The sequence below is a fragment of the Equus asinus genome, chromosome 21 (assembly GCF_041296235.1).
Source record: "Equus asinus isolate D_3611 breed Donkey chromosome 21, EquAss-T2T_v2, whole genome shotgun sequence".
NCBI lineage: Eukaryota > Metazoa > Chordata > Mammalia > Perissodactyla > Equidae > Equus > Equus asinus.
In genome coordinates, this window is record NC_091810.1 from 92,546,254 (window position 1) to 92,563,115 (window position 16,862).

Genomic DNA, 16,862 nt, shown 5'->3' on the forward strand with positions numbered 1-16,862 from the left:
CGGTCTGGGGTGGTGGGATGGCCATCAGCAGGTAGGTGTTATTTAAAACTGCAGAACAATGAGATCACCTAGAATGAGGGCACAGGTAGAAAACAGAATAAGAACGAAGACCGAAGCTTGAACATGTGGGCATTTAGAGGTTGAAAAGAATACAGGCCAGCAAAGGAGATTGAGAAGGAGCAGCCAGTGACACAAAATAAAATTCAGGATGTTTTAATGTTAGCAAATTATGCTCCTTTCTTTTCAAAATACATCCAGGCTCTCACGGCTTCTCAATACATCCATTGCTTCCAACTTTGTCCAAGCCTCCTTCGCCTCTTGCCTGAATTGCTAGAATAGCTTCCTGTTTCCACCCTTTCTCCTCGAGAAGCCAGGTGATCCCATAGATGCATCAGGCAGATGATGTCGCTCCTCTGCTCAAAATCTTGCATTGGGTCCCCATGTCATCTGGAGTTGATGTTCACCCCTTTCCATGTCCCTAAGGCCTTTGGCAGTTTAGACCATTGTCTCTTTGATCCCATCTCTTTCCCTCACCCACTCTGCTTGTGCCACACTGGCCTGGTCACTATCCCCCTGACACGGCCAGCTCTCTCCCACTTCAACACTTTGCACTCGCTGCTGGAATGCTCTTCCTGCATAAGTTTTCACGTTCTCTCACCTCCTTTGGGTTCTTTGCTCAAATATGACCCTTGAAGTGAGATCTTCCCTGAACAATCTGTTCAAAACGGCAAACCCTTTCCCAACTCAACTTAATTTCCTTTCCTGCTTCATTTTTCCATAGCATGTAGCAATATCTGATGCACTGTAAATTTTATTTATTCATTTATTTATAATATTATTGCCCGTGTTCTCCATGAGGGCAGGACTTTTTAAAAATTCTTCTGTACCTGGAAGAATTTCTGGCACACAGGCAGTGAATAAATATTAGTTAAATAAATCAATAAATAATGTCATGGAACCCAAGAGATGAAAGTATTCCAGAAAGGAAGGACTCAACTCTATTGAGTACCGCTGAGAGATTGATTAAGATGCTGACATTTTATTTAGCAAGATAGAGGCCATAGATGACCTTGACCGAAGCCATTTCATAGAGTGGTAGATGTGGAGGCTCATTTGGAACTGATGAAGAGAAACCAGAGGTGAGAAAGAGGATAATCTCAATTTATACAACTCTTTTGAGTAGTTTTGCTTTAAGCCTCAGTTTCCTCATTATAAAATGAAGAATTTACCTCAAGGAATTAGGCAAAATGGGTAATGTGTACCAAATCTGGCACAGTGTTTTGTGCATCATAGATTCTCAATAAATGGTAGTTGTCGTCATAATTGTTATGTTTTCATTATTTTAAATATTGCCGAAATTTATTCAGCTGTATAATGGTAATAATGCCTATCTCAGGAGTTTTTAGCGAGGATTAAATTATTGCTTTATAAACTGTAATGTTAATACAAAGGTAAAATATCAACACCAAATCCCAGGCAGAGTTATCAAAACAAATGAACTCCGCATCTGCAAGGAATTCCCTTGAGTCTTGCTCTTCTAGCCTCAGAGACATAATGATTTCATCTCAGATTAGAAGGTTCAGAAGTGTATATACAACTATAAATAATAGTGCAAAATGAAGAGTTTGATTACTGGGTCTGAAACATTTGAAAGGCAAGTTTCATTAAGTTCATCAGAGCTGGGCTTTCAGTGTTTCCCTAACATTACCATAATACATCTTTCCACTCTTCATAATTAGGAAATTATTTAGTCCTCAATGTTTTCACATCTCTGTTTTTATTTGTATCCTCAGAGAAAGTCTTGTTCTCAATATAACTTCAAAGGGAAAAGTAGCAATCAGCTATCAGTGGCTAATTCAAGTAAAATGTGAAAGTGCTTTAATGTTTATAATTTGAAATATCTCATTCTATTTACTCTTACACGTGCAATCCTTACAGAAGCTATTAACAAAAAAGTTGGTAAAATTCTGAAATACTTGGCATGTATCATTGTGGTGCTGTTCTCTCATTTACCTATTTCTTTCTTAAATCGGTACCTTCTAGGGTTTGACTGTGTATACCAGTTAGTCAATTCCACTTACTAAAGGTTAATTTCAATATCTTGAATTGTATTTGTTGGAAAGAAAAAAATGATATAATCCGTATTGTTATGGATCTTAAAATTTTATTGGGGACATATGTCAAATATATTCAACAAAAACATTTTATTGGGGAGACATGAAATCCTGTATATAAAATGATATACACAAAATATTAGTGGTGATGCAAGTTGCAAATTATTGTATCACATGCTAAAAGAAAATACACCAGGGGAATGATAAGAAGATAGTCCCAGTACTTAGTCAACATCTGTAGGGTGACAATTCCCAAATCCATATCATGGCTTGTAGGGTGACGAGCTCACCCCAGCTGTCCCAGAACTTTCCCGATTTTAGCACTGAAAGTCTGGCAAGAAACCCCATAATCCAGGCAAACAGGAAGGTTGGTCACCCTTCCCGTCTGCTCCATCTCCTGAGATTTAACTGAACGTATTCCATACCACAGCCTACATTTGTTTTACTTTCAAGAGGACCAAAACCAAATTTATCTTTACTTCCTACAAAACTGCTCTTCTACTTGTGTTCCCCATCTCAGTAAATTCTAGCACCACCTACTCTGAAGATGATGCCAGACACCACGTCTTTATTCCTAACTTCTTTGCTCTCTCTCATGCTGCACCTGTAATGTCCTGTTAACTTCACCTCCCAAGGACTTGGATCCTTCTCCTTCCAAACTCCTCTTCAGTCCACCCTTGCTCCCTACATTGACATCGAAGCTCCTAACTGGATTCTCTAGCTCTTTCTTGTCCCATTTAACCCATACGCACACTGTACTCAAAGCAGTTATTTTCTAAATAGCTAATTCCCTCATTTCTCTTCTTTGATAAACACTTTTCACTGTTTCCCCCTTTGCTAAGAGAATGAAATCCACATTCTTTAACACGTGTCATACTATATTTCCTTCCTGCTTTGTTCACACAGTCATTTTGGCACTGGAACATTGTAAGCCAGGCAAAAAGCAAACAAAAAACACACAAACTAACAAAATTTAAAAATTAGTTGTCAAGTCATGAAAAGACATGGAGGATACTTAAACGCATATCACCAAGTGAAGGAAGCCAATCTGAAAAGGCTACATATTGAATGATTCCAACTATATGACATCCTGAAGAAGACAAAACTCTGGAGACAGTAAAAAGATCAGTGTTTGCCAGGAGGTCAAGGAGGAAGGAGAGATGAATAGTCAGAGCACAGAGGATTCTTAGGGCAGTGAAATTACTCTGTATGATACTAAAATGGTGGATATATGCCATTATAAATTTGTCCCAACTCACAGAACACACAACACAGAGTGAACCATAACGTAAACTACGATCTTTGGGTGATAATGATGTTTCAATGCAGGTTCATCAATTGTAACAAATGCGCCACTCTAATGAGGGCTGTTGATCATGTGGAAGGCTATGCATGCATGAGGGTAAGGGATATATAGGAAATCTCTAGACATTCTGCTCAATTTTGCTGTGAACATAAAACTACTCTAAAAATAAAAAATTCCTTTAATTTAACCATGGAGGTAAAAGACCTATACACAGATAACTACAAGACATTATTGGAAGAAATCAAAGAAGACATAAAGAAATGGAAAGACATTCCATGCTCATGGATTGGAAGAATAAACATAGTTGAAATGTCCATATTACCCAAGCAATCTACAGATTCAATGCAGTCCCAATCAGAATCCCAATGACATTCTTTATGGAAATAGAACAAAGAATCCTAAAACTTATACAGAACAAAAGACCCCGAATAGCCAAAGAAATCCAGAGAAAAAAGAACAAGGCTGGAGGCATCATAACCCCTTCCTTCAAAATATACTACAAAGCTATAGTAATCAAACAGCACAATACTGCCACAAAAAAGAGACACACAGATCGATGGAACAGAAGTGAATGACCAGAAATAAAACCACACATCTATGGACAGCTAATCTTCAACAAAGGAGCCAAGAACATACAATGGAGAATGACAAATCTCTTCAATAAATGGTGTTGGAAAAACTGGACAGCCACATGCAAAGGAATGAAAGTAGATAATTATCTTACTCCATACACAAAAATTAACTCAAAATGGATTAAAGTCTTGATGGTAAGAGGTGAAACCATAAAACTCCTAGAAGAAAATATAGGCAGTACACTCTTTGACTTTGGTCTTAGCAGCATCTTTTTGAATACCATTTCTACTCAGGTGAGGAGAAAAAAGAAAAAATAAACAAATGGGACTACATTAAACTAAAGAGCTTCTGCAAGGCAAAGGAAACCATGAACAAAACAAAAAGACAACCCACAAACTGGAAGAAAATATTTGCAAATCATATATCTGACAGGGGTTAATATCCAAAATATATAAAGAACTCATACAACTCAACAACAAAAAAACAAACAACCCAATCACGAAATGGGCAGAGGACATGATCAGACATTTTTCCAAAGAAGATATACAGATGGCCAACAGGCACATGAAAAGATGTTCAACATCGTTAATTATTAGGGAAATGCAAATCAAAACTACAAGGAGATATTACCTTACACCCATCACAATGGCTATAATTAGCAAAACAAAAAGATAACAAATGTTGGAAAGGATGTAGAGAAAAGGGAACTCTCATAAACTACTGGTGAGAATGCAAACTGGTTCAGTCATTATGGAAAACAGCATGGAGATTTCTCAAAAAATTAAAAATAGAAATATCATATGACTCAGCTATCCCACTACTGGGTATTTATCCAAAGAACAGGAAATCAGCAATACAAAGATACGTATGCACCCCTGTGTTCATTGCAGCATTATTCACAATGGCTAAGACGTGGAAACAACTCAAGTGCCCATCAACTGATGATTGGATAAAGAAGATGTGGTGTATATACATATATATACAATGGAACATAGTCAGTCATAAAAAAGACAAAACTGTGCCATCTGCAAGAAGATGGATGGACCTTGAGGGTATTATGTTAAGCAAAATAAACCAGACAGAGAAAGACAAACACTGTATGACTTCACTAGTATGTGGAAGATAAACAAAAACATGGATAAGGAGAACAGATTAGTGATTACCAGAGGGAAAGGAGTAGGGGGTGGGTTGGTGAAAGGGGTAAAGGCACACATACATGGTGATGCATTAAAATTAGACTGTTGGTGGTGAGCACGATGCAGTCTATACAGAAACTGACATATAATAATGGACATCTGAAATTACATGATATTATAAACCAGCATGACCACAATAAAATAATTTAAAAAATAAATAAAAATTCCTCACTTTCTAACAACAAAAAAGAGGGGTTTTTTCCCCTAAATATAAAGTAATATTTAAGTAGAATAAGAGTCAAACTATAAAAATTTTCAAAAAATAAAATATGTCTTCAATAATCGTTACACACACAACCATAAACCTACTTGCAGTTATGTGGCTTAATTCTTATTACTGAAATTTTTGTTTTCTGCTTCTGCAATCCCTGAATAAAACATAAAGACCCATCATATCCGAATCTCCTTTGGACTGGGGCCCGGATTTACTATTGCCAGGCCCATATCACACTCATAAAATGGGACACTTTCCCATGCACTCCAAGAAGGCTGCCTTTCAGAAAAGTCTGTGCATATTCCTTTAATAATTCTAGAAGAGACTGCCAATGTTTCGCTAATAGCTTTTATCTCTTCATTCCTCATTAAGAAAATTGCAGGGCACAGGACTTCCCAGAATAAGGACTACATTCCCCAGCCTCCTTGCAGCTGCATTTGGCTACTTGACTAGGTAGCCAATGGAAGGTAGGAGGATGTGTAGTGCTCAACTTCTGAGAAGTGTCCATAAAGATAAGAGTCATGTTTTCTCTTTCCCTTTTCTCTCTGCTGTGGTGGACTGTTAAGACACCACGACAGCTGGCTTTGACTGGTGAGAATGGTGAAACAATCCATGAATCTGCTTCAGCCCCTCTTGGCTGTGGGCTGGAAGAACACTGGCTCAGAAAACCAGCCACAGGTGAGAGAGACTTTGTGGAAGCCCAGGTTTCCAGTAAAGTTCCAGCAAACCACTGGAGCAAAAAAGTACAAGTTTGGATGCATTGGAGAGGGTAAGAGAAAATGTTTAACTTTATCTGTATCACTACTCCCCTATGGCACAGCTCAGGGCCAAGAGACATCTTCTTGGCCTATGGTTTTTCCCACAAGGGAAGGTGAGAGGGTGTGAGTGAGCGCCCAGCTTCCCCACCTGTGCGGGACCCTGCCAAATTGCCCATTTCTCTCTCATCTCATTGAGAGTACTGAACAGGGACTGTATGAGTGGAGTAGGGGCAGGAGGAGGCTGGGGCAGGGAGACAGACAGATAGGACTCTCAGAGGGCATATAAGGGAGGTGCATCTCCATCAAGAAGACTGCCCACTACCCACTAGGACAACTTGCCCACATATTCCCCCAACTGGATGAAAGACTTCCCTAGCACTCTCCACACTTCACCACACACCCCCACTCTGTGGCCAGCTCCCTGTGTGCGTGCCTGACACTTGTGGTGGGAGCCAGCTTTGGCATACAGCTAGTGAGCAGACACAGAAAGCCTGCCCAGATCTGTGGGCCAGGGAGAGACCTCAAACTTGAGCTGTAGTGCCACCTTTGGAAAGCAAAAGGGAAGCTTCAGAACTCAGCTTGGTGCATTGCAAGAGGAGAGAAGCCATACAAGCTTAAGAATTCTGTCATAGAGGGAGCAAGAAGTGTAAAGCCTCACACCCATAGAAGGTCTGAGAAACCTCAGAATCCCTAGCAGGGCTGATTGGAAGGTATTTTCTCTTTCAAAGGCAGTTAGTAAAGATTAGAGGCAGTGACTGCGACTTCAAATGTGAAGACAGCAGCGTAAAACTTCAAGGAACATGTAAACTCAAGAAAACGTGACACCACCAAATATAGCAATAATCTTCCTGTAACTGACCCCAAAGAGCTGGACATCTGGGATTTACCCAATAAAGACTTCAAAATAGCTGTTTTAAGGAAGCTCAATGAGCTACAAGGAAACACAGAAAGATAATCAACATAATTAAGAAAATGAAAAGTTTAGCAAAGAGATAGAAATCATAAAAAAGAACCAACAGAAATTGGGGAGATGAAAAATACAATGAATAAAAATGAAAAGTTCAATGGGGAGCCTCACATCGGAAAGGATCAAGCAAAAGAAAGAATCTTTGAGTCAGAAGACAGGAACTTTGAAATTATCCAGTCAGAGAAGAACAAAGAAAAAAGAATGAAAAGAGTACAGAAAGCCTATGTGTTCTATGGGATGCCATAAAAAAAAAAACAAAATTGCAAATGATTGAGTCCCAGAAGGAGAAGAGAGGGAGAAGGGGGAAGACATTTTATTTGCAGAAGTAATGGCTGAGAATGTCCCAAATTTGGGGAGAGAGTTTGACATTCAAGTTGATGAAGCTCATAGGTCACCAAAGAAATTCCAGTTAAGGAGATCTTATCCAAGGTCTTTAAGATGAAGAGTGAACCTTCCTCCTGCTGCTATAAGCAGATTTCTCAACAGAAACCTTAGGAAACAGTGGATGATATATTCAAAGTACCAAGAAAAAAAAATTTCACCAAGAATACTATATCTAGCAAAGTATCCTTCAAAAATGAAGGAGAGATAAAAACTTTCCCCTACAAACAAAAGTTGAGGGAGTTTGTCACCACTAGACCTGCCTTAGGAGAAATACTGGAAGGAGTTCTTCAAACAGAAATGAAAGGATGGTCAATTAGTAACATGAAAACATATGACAATATACAACACACTCGTCGAGGTAAGTATATAATCAAATTCAGATACTGTAATACAGTCATGTGTTAACCACTTACTTCTAGTATAAAAGTTAATGGACAAGAATATTAAAAATAACTATAGCTGCAATAATTTGCTAAATGAATACACAGTATAAAAAATGTAAACTGTTACATCAAAATCATAAAGGGGAGGAAATAAAAGAGTAGAGTTTTTGTGTATGATCAAAGTTAAGTTGTCATCAGTATAAAATAGACTGTTGAATCTATAAGATGTTTTAGGTAGACCTCATGATAACCACAAAGCAAAAACCTACAACAGATTCACAAAAGATAAAGAGAAGAGAATCGAAGTCTACCACTACAGATATTCATCAATTCACAAATGAAGGCGGCAAGAGAGGGAGAAAGGAACAAGGGAACTACAAAACAGCCAGAAAAATATTAATAAGATGGCCTTAGTAAGTCTTCACTTTTGATTACTAACAATCAATAATTATTCTAAATGTAAATGGATTAAATTTGAAACAGCACCTAAAGCATTGACCAGCTTAAACTAGTTTGGCTTCCTTAAAATAGGTTATTTCAATAACAGAGATGGCACTGGACAAGTGCCAGACGGGAACCCATATCCCTAGGATGACCTCAGAACCAAGAATCTTCAGAAATTTTGCCACCAGAGTCCTTTATGAAGTGAGAAGTCCTTCAATAATGAAAATCTGGCTTCCAGCAGCCTAAGTAAATTGATTACCATATACGAACTGATTTGAATAGCCAACTAGCTTCTGCCCCTAACTCCTTAAATTTCACCCTGAACTCTATATCAGGGAGACAGATTTGAGAGCCTTGCTTCCTGTCTCCCTGCCAGTCAATCTCACAATGAAGCTTTTTCTTTTCTCAAAACCCAGGACCCATAGTTTTGTCATCTATGTGCATCAGGCAGTGAGCCCTTGCTTGGTAACAAATTCTCCATCAAAAGGGATAGAGCATGGATGGATAAAATAATCTAGACTCAACTATATGCTGCTCATAAGAGACTCACTTCAGCTTAAGGACATCCATAGGCTCAAAGTGAAGGAATAGAAAAAGATATTCTGTGCAAGTGGAAACCAAAAGAAAGAAATGGTAGCTATGTTTATATCAGTCTCCAAGATAGGTCACAAAACAAATCTTAGCAAATTTTAGAAGATTGAATTCATACAAAGTACCTTTTCCAATGACAATGGTATGAAACTACAAATCAATAACAGGAGGAAAGCTAGAAAATTCACAAATACATGGGAATTAAACAACTCACTCCTGCACAACCAATGGGTCAAAAAAAAATATTCTGAGACAAATGAAAATGGAAACACAAATTACCAAAACTTATGGGATGCAGCAAAAGTAGTTGTAAGTAGGAAGTTTATAGCAATAAATGCCTACATTAAGAGAGAAAGAAAGATCTCAAATAAATAGCCTCACTTTACATCTCAAGAAACTAGAAGAACAACAAACTAAGCCCAAAGCTAGCAGTAGAAAGGAAATAACAAAGATCAGAGCAGAAATCAATGAAATAAAAATGAGAAAAACAATAGAAAAGATCAACAAAACTAAGAGCTGGTTTTTTGCAAAGATAAACAAAATTGACAAACCTTTAACTAGACTAAGAAAAAAGAGAGAAGACTCAAGTAAATAAAATCAGAAATTACAAAGGAGGGGCCAGCCCTGTGGCTGAGTGGTTAAGTTTGTACTCTCTGCTTCAGTGGCCCAGGGTTTCACCAGTTCGGATCCTGGGCACAGACATGGCAGCACTCATCAGGCCATGCTGAGGCGGCATCCCACACAGCACAACCAGGGGCACTCACAACTAGAATATACAGCTATGTACTGGAGGGCTTTGGGGATAAGAAGAAGGAAAAAAAAAAAGAAGACTGGCAACAGATGTTAGCTCAGGTGCCAAACTTTAAGAAAAGAAAAAAAAAGAAATTACAAAGGAGACATTACAACTGATACCTCAGAAATACAAAGGATCATAAGAGACTACTAACGCACAATTATATGCCAACAAATTGGATAAGCTAGAAGAAATGGATAAATTTCTTAGAAACATACAACATACCAAAACTGAATCATGAAGAATTTAAAAAGATGAACAGATCAATAATGAGTAAGGGGACTGAATTGGAAAGCAAAACCTTCTAACAAACAAAAGGCCAGGACCACATGGTTTTCCTGGTGAATTTTAACAAATATTTAAGGAAGAATTAACACCAATTTTCCTTAAATTCTTCCAAAAAATTGAAGAGGAGGGAACTCTCTCAAACTTATTTTATAAGGCCAGTATTAACCTGATATCAAAGCCAGATAAGGACACCACGCAAAAAAAGAAAACTACAAGCCAACACTCCTGATGAATGTAGATGCAAAACTCCTCAACAAAATGTGAGCAAATTGAATTCAACAATACGTTAAAAGGATCATATAAGGTGATCAAATGGGATTTGTTCCAGTGATGCAAGGATGGTTCAACATATGCAAATCAATAAGTGTGATATGTCACATTAATAGAATGAAAGATAAAAGTCATATGATCATCTCAATAGACGCAGAAAAATCATTTGACTAAATACACCATCCTGTCATGATAAAAACACTCAACAAATTGGGTATAGAAGGAATATATCTCAACATAATAAAGACCGTGTATGACAAGCCCACGGCTAACATCATACTCAGTGGTAAAAGGTTGAAAGCTTTTCCTCTAAGATCAGAAACAAGACAAGGTGCCCACTCTCACTACTCCTACTCAACTTAGTATTGAAAATCTTAGCCAGAGCAATCAGTGAAGAAAAATAAATAAAAGGCATCCAAATTGGAAAAGAGGAAGTAAAATTCTTTGTTTGCAGATAACATGATCGTACATAGATAGACCCTTAAAGCCTCCACCAAAAAACTGTTGGAACTAATCAATGAATTCAGTCAAGTTGCAAGATACATAATAAACATACAGAAATATGCTGTGTTATTATACACCACCAATGAAATATCTGAAAATGAAATAAAGAAAACAATCCTATTCATAAGAGGAAATGAAAAGGCAACGCATAGAATAGGAGAAAGTATTTGCAAATCACATATCTGATAAGGGGTTAATATCCAAAATACATAAGCAACTTATACAACTCAATAACAGCAACAAGAAAAACCCAATCTGGTTAAAAAATGTGCAGAGAAGCTGAACAAACATTTTTCCAAAGAAGATATACAAATGGCTAATAAGTATATGAAAAGATGCTCCACATTGCTAATCATGAGGGAAATGCAAATCTAAACTACAATGAAATATCAGTTCCCACCTGTTAGAATGGTTGCCATCAAAAAGAAAAGAGATAAATATTAGGGAGAATGAGAACAAAAGGGAATTCTTGTGCACTATTGGTCAAAACGTAAATTGGTATAGCCACTATGGAAAACAATATAAAGATTCTTCAAAAAATTAAAAATAAAACTCCCATATGATTTAGCAATCCCACTTCTGGGTATGTATCCAAAGAAAATGAAATCAGGATCTTGAAGAGATACCTGAAGCCCCGTGTTCTTGCAGCATTATTCACAATAGCCGAGATATGAAAACAAAGTAAGTGTCCACCTATGAATAAATGGATAAAGAAGATGCATATAAACAGATACAATGGAATATTATTCAGTCTTAAAAAAGAAGGAAATCCTGCCATTTGTGACAACATGGGTAGGCCTTGAGGGCATTATGCTAGGTGAAATAAGTCAGACAAAGACAAATACTGTATGATATCACTTATATGTTGGATCTAAAAAAGTCTAACTCATATAAACAGAGAGTAGAATGGTGGTTGCCAGGGTTTAGGGGGTGAGGGAAATGGGGAGATATTGGTCAAAGGGAAGAAACTTCCAGTTATAAGATGAATAAGTTCTGGGGATCTAATGTACGGCACGGTGACTATAGTTAATACACTGTGTTACATACTCGAAAGTTTACATGTTCTCACCACAAAAATGAAGTGACATTTATGTATGGTGATGCATGTGTTAACTAACCCCACTGTGGTAATCAGTTCACAATACATAAGAGTATCAAATCATCTTAGTAGATACCTTAAACTTACTTCAAGTCACAGGGCCAAGTACAGATTGAAGACTGGAGAGATAAATCCTAGCTACGAATGGAACGAGCTGGAAAATAGTGTCACTATGCTTTTTTCAGTCTACAACACAGAAAATTTCATTTAAGCAAAACTGGACAAAAGTCTGATGTATGTAGACATGTCTGTGCAAAACAGGAAATTGAATAAGACATCTTTGTCCTCAGGAAGTCAGCAGACTAGGGGAAAAGATGCGTGTCTAAACACCGAATTATGCTGCAATACCGAAAAAGAATTTAGCGCTAGGTCTGAGCACAAGCTATGTTTTGTGGGAACCCAAAGCGTCATTTAGTCTGACCGTGGTAATTAGAGACATTTTCCTGGGTGAAATAACAAACGTGCTGGACCTAAATAGATGACTTTTTAGGTAAAGAGATAAAGAAAAGACATTTTAGACTGAGGATATTCATTGCATAAAATCATAGAGATGTGAATGTGCATGTGGTGATTAGTGAAATTATATTTCCCATAATTTTCCAACCCTTCACCAGGTTAATTTCTTTCCTATCCGTATCAGTTAAAAATGGATTTTGCTGCAAGCAAGACAACCCTTATTTACAGTGGTTTAAATAAATAAAGATTTCTCTTACCCCCAAACGTCTGGAGACAGGTTTTTTTTAAATTTTTTCTTTCCTGCTTTACCATTTTTAGCATATTGACGTTCTTTTTCAAGTTTGTTGTCTCACAGTTGACAGTGGCTGCTATAACTTCAGACGCTCTCTATATTCAAGTCAGAAAGGAGATAGATAAAACTTTGCCAATGTAGGGGAGGAAAAAGTGTTCCTCAACCATCTTAGGGTTCCATGCTGGGTCTGAACATTAAATTGACAAAGACAGATTATACAGGAGAAACACATGCAAATTTATTCAATATAAGTTTTATATGACATGGGAGCCTTCATAAGGGAAGGAAGACCTAAACAAACCGTTAAACCTGAGTGTTTTTCTGCTACCTTTGATGAAGAGTGGACAGTTTTGTAGAAATATGAAAGGTCAGGGAATACAAAGGAAGTATAGTAAACCGATGGAAAATTGGGAAGGCCTGTTTGTTTGGATTCTTCTCAGCATCCCTTTGTCCTCAGAGACAGTGATGCTCCCTTCCTGCCAGTATAGCAAGGGCACCTCTCTCAAGAGGGTTTTGTGGTCTGTTTCAGGGGGGAAAGGTGGCAGGAAGGTCAGAGTGACCTTCCTGCTTGTGCTGTTTTCTCAAACTCTTTCAGTTTAAAATATCCCATGTGCCAAGGCATATTTTAGGATAGTGTGTCCTGAAACCCATCACCAACCAAATCTGTACCCGTATATCAGGAAAGCAATAGCTTTCCCCAAACTTCCCCAAAAGATTTCACTTACCTCATTGGCTAGAGCTGCATCACACAGATTCCCTCCACTGCACAGAAGGCTGGGAAATTAGAAAACAGAACTTTTATATTTGTCTTGAAACAATGACAATTCATCTCCTAAGCTCGACAAATGGCTGTCCTCAACCACAACAAAGAAAATTCGGTTAATTAAGAAGAAGGGAATTAATATCTACCGTATTATCCCATAATATGCTTAGTCCTGTTTCCATGCCTATATCTATGTTATTTCTCGAGAATGGAAGCCTTTCCTTATCTTTATCACTCTTCAGAGATGAGCCAAAGTACCAACTCCTTAGCGAGGCCTTCCTGTGTAGTCTATTCCTAAAGGACTGGTGCTCTTTTTGACCCATATCACATAAAGTTGACATTAATTACATTCTGTATTCAATTGCTTGCTAATTGTTGTGTGCGTAACATTTCTCTCCTCAATGAAAGTGTAAATATTGTTAAGGGAGATAGAAACAGTAAATTATACTTTTATATTCCCTTTAGCGCCCAGAATAGTACAGGGCACATATAATATATGTCAATTAATCAAAATTTTTGCATTGTTGTCACTCTATTGCAGTTTCGCTTCCTGAATATTTCGATCTTTACAGTCGATTAACCCATCCCTTCTTCACTTCCCTTATGCAATAACAAAGTTCATTGAAAACAGGAGCTTTAATCAGCATGGTGGACGTTTATTGTCTGTTCCGTGTTCTTAAGCACAGGAAAGCCACCTTTCTCCCACTCAGGTTTGATTGGTTCTACTCTTTCTCCCTACCTCATTCCTGGAAGGAACACTGACCCAAGGCAAGGACTATCATGCCTAGACCTCAATTATTGATACAGCAATGGGCATCTGACCCTGGCCAGGCCAACAAAGGTCAATTAGGAAATTTTTTATCAAAATATTAAGACAGAGAAGCATTCTCTTACGTTGGAACTGAAGCTGGTGGGATGCAGGCCTAAAACTCTTTCTTCCGTGGGAGAATTTATGCCTTCAAGACCTCGGGTTTTTTTCAATCTTTTTGCGTTACCATTCATAGCAGACAAGAACAAAGCCAATCCAGAGGAGTGCAGAGCCAATGCAAGGAAATTGAGTCCTGACAATGCCATTTGAATTCCAGGATCTAGTCATGCCTGAAGTCTGAATGCTTCAATTAAGCAATAAATGTTCTTTTGACAACTAATTCCCATTTGACAATAAGTCCCCTTTTTAGCTTAAGCCACTTTCAGGTGGATTTCTATCAGTTGCTTCTGACTGTGACATTCAGATTGGTGCCTTCGCTCTCCACGGTGAAATCTCTCCTTGGTACTTACAACTCAACATAGCCTGACAGGGTGGAAGTAGCATTGTTCTCAGAGTCAAAAACTAACTTTAGTTGTGGCTCTGCCACCTTCTAGCTATGTGGCCTTAGACCAATGAGTTGGATTCTGTGTTGCCAATTTGGTACTACAACAATTAAGGATGGGAATTTCATTTTCCAGAATTCCCTTGCATGGTTCTTAGTTAGGGGTGACCAAGAAAGGAATTTGCATGAGATTTGGAAAGTAAAATTGAAGAAGGAGCCATTACTCTTGGAAGTCCATGGAGGTCAGATACGGTACAGGACAGATACAAAGGTCCCCAGTGGGCCCCAGCTTGTCACTGCTCTCCTCAAGCTCCACGTCCAGCTTGTCTTTCTGACTGCAGGCCCGACTGATCCACCATGACCCTAAACCCACCATTACATTCTTGGCTCTGAGATTACAGAGCAACATATTCCCCAGAGGGGACAGTTTCCACAGGCACTTCCTCATGCTCCCCGGTCATAGTACAACTTTAGATACCAGAGGAACACAGCTTCTCAAATTTTCCTGCAAGCTCTCACTTGTCCTCCTGGGCCAGTGCTCCACTTTGATCTCGTTATTAGCCGCATCTCCGACCTCTATCCTCGGCTTCCAGACCTGCACTAAAATAGCTCCCTCCACATTCGTAAAAGATCTATTTCTATACTAGGTCCGTCATTCCCAAAGTGCTTGCAGTGGTTCTGTTTTCTTTGTGGACCCTGTTACTGACTCTGTTAAGCCTTAGTTGCTTTGCCTATGAGAAGTGAGTCTCCCTGCCACCTCACACAGCTGTGGTGAGAACCCAGTGCTACAGCCTGGCGTGTCAAGCGTAGATGCAGGGCGTTATTGCAGCCTGATGATCGGCCCTCGGGAGCAAGTGCCTTGGCTCTAGCATACAGGACTTGACCACCTTTCTTTCTTAGACAAACTCAAAAGACAAAAAAGAGAGAGCAGTTTCTAATCTCAAGACAACAAGTGTATGCCTTAGAAGTAAAAAAATAAGTAAAAAGGCAACTGCAGTTGAAATTCTCCCTCAAGAGTGTGCCTGCCTATTTCTGGATGCTTTAACTTTTTTTCCTCTTTTTATTCTAGAAAGAATATTGACGTTTCCTTATTAATCAGATTAACATTAAAATATGCCTTTTCTCCTATTATTTCCATCTAGATCCCACAACTCTACCTCCTTCCATTTCAAACCTTTTTAATTCCATACCTATTTCTTTGCTTGGAAGATACAAAAAGAATCAATTGTCTAAAACTTCGATCAGATAAATAGCCATTTAAAATGTTTTTAGACGTTTACTTATAGACTCAATCGTGTCCTTTTTATCTATACAAAACCCTTCTACAGAGCTAATTATACATTTTATATATATTTAAAGCTACTGCCCTGTTTTATTTCATACATATGAAATAAAACAAAACATATTTTATTTTCTATATATAACATAGAGAGAAGCCACTACCTTGTTTTATTTCTTAACAAGAATTCCTTCATTAGCTGAGAAATCTTAAACTGAACACAGTGTCATGGAGAAAGATACATTTTAACTTGAGCTTTTGCTCAGGACTGAGAATTGCTGTTCTGATGCGAGTCCCTCTTTTTGCTTGTAATAAAGTCTAAAAATGGGCATTCTGCAGTGAATGCTCCTTTCCTACACAGTGATTTCCATCAATGTATAATTAAAAGTGGATTTCCTTTTCCTTTTTGGTTGGTGGGAGGGAGGGGCTGGTAAACCTGGTTAAAGAGGGGAGAACAAAGAGAACTTTCATGAGTTCCCCTGCAAACAGTCTATCAGTTACAATTCCTAGTGTTCGAATAGCTGCACCATTCTAAAGAAGTTCTGGAATAAAAAAAGTCAAGCAGGGGGTCCAAGGAAAATTCAACCCGCATGCCAACTAAGGGAAAGAAAGAAAAAGGCAGGGGGAAAAACCCTATCTTTTGTTGTAAAAAGAACTAATGAAGCTGCTGTTAGAACTGTCCACAGTGACACGACGAGGCTGTACACCCACACGCATTGTTAAAGTGCCAGTCATCCCCCGCAACGGGAAAAGGAAACGCTGGGGTTTCAAGGAGGTGGTGGCATGCACTGCTTTCCGAGTTGCACTTGGGAAACCTCAGTGAGGGCACGCTTCGGCCAGTGTTAGCTCCCAGAAGTTAGTGCAAAAATGGGTAAGGT

At 38.4% G+C, this 16,862-nt stretch overlaps 1 pseudogene; it reads right to left on the reverse strand.

Moving 5' to 3' along the window:
• Positions 1-15,153, reverse strand: part of LOC106829421 (protein cornichon homolog 4 pseudogene) — a 96,650-nt pseudogene extending 81,497 nt beyond the window's left edge.
• Between the last annotated feature and the right edge of the window lie 1,709 nt (positions 15,154-16,862).